The following is a 1145-nucleotide window of genomic DNA, read 5'->3' on the forward strand; positions in this document are numbered from 1 at the left end:
CAGCAGAACTGATTCGCATCAGGCCATCTAGTGAGCATAGATATTCAACATCCCAGTTACTTACGGGTCATGAGCCAGACGTGTCCCATATCAAAACATTCGGACGTGCCGTCTACGTTCCAATTGCTCCACCACAGAGAACGAAAATGGGACCACAAAGAAGGATGGGAATATACGTAGGATATGACTCCCCAAGCATTATAAAGTATCTTGAGCCAACAACCGGTGATTTGTTTAAGGCCAGATACGCAGACTCACGGATTGATGAGTCCACATATCCGACCTTAGGGGGAGATAACGGCCGGTTGAGCAAAGAAATCGAATGGTCTCGACCATCAATATCTTGGCAAGATCCTCGGACTAAAGAATGTGATATGGAAGACCAAAAGATTATACATCTTCAAAAGCTAGCTAATCAACTGCCAGATTCATTTGCTGACCAAAATAGAGTGACAAAGTCATACATACCGGCTTATAATGCACCAATAAGAAAAGACGTCCAGAAGGGACAAGGTCAAATGGCAACAGAGTCTAAACAACATCTCAAACGTGGTAGACCTATTGGTTCCAAAGATAAACAGCCTCGGAAGTCCAAGAGAGGTGCTGGATCCGAGAGCATCAAGGAAACCGTCCAGAACATTGATGGACCGGCCGAGCCGACCAGAACGGTCGAGCCAAGCGAGCCGGCCACATGAACTGATCCGACCATTCCAAATGATGGGTTTCGGGACACCGAACTTCATGGGACACAAGGGCCAGACAATCAAGAGATCTCTTTAAATTATATAATGTCTGGAACGAAATGGAACAGAAAAGATATCGACGTCGATGATATATTTGCATATAAAGTAGCACTTGAGATCATGGAAATAGATGAGGGTCTAGAACCCACGTCCATATATGAATGCATGCAAAGATCAGATTGGATCAAATGGAAAGAAGCTATAAACGTGGAGTTAGAATCATTAAAGAAAAGAGACGTTTTTGGCCCTATAACCGTGACACCAAGAGATGTCAAACCAGTGGGATACAAATGGGTATTTGTGAGAAAGAGAAATGAGAAAGGAGAAATAGTGAGATACAAAGCACGGCCTGTAGCACAAGGATTCTCACAGAGACCAAGAATAGATTATGAGGAGACTTAC

The sequence above is a fragment of the Brassica oleracea genome, chromosome C6, assembly GCF_000695525.1.
Source record: "Brassica oleracea var. oleracea cultivar TO1000 chromosome C6, BOL, whole genome shotgun sequence".
Taxonomy (NCBI): domain Eukaryota; kingdom Viridiplantae; phylum Streptophyta; class Magnoliopsida; order Brassicales; family Brassicaceae; genus Brassica; species Brassica oleracea.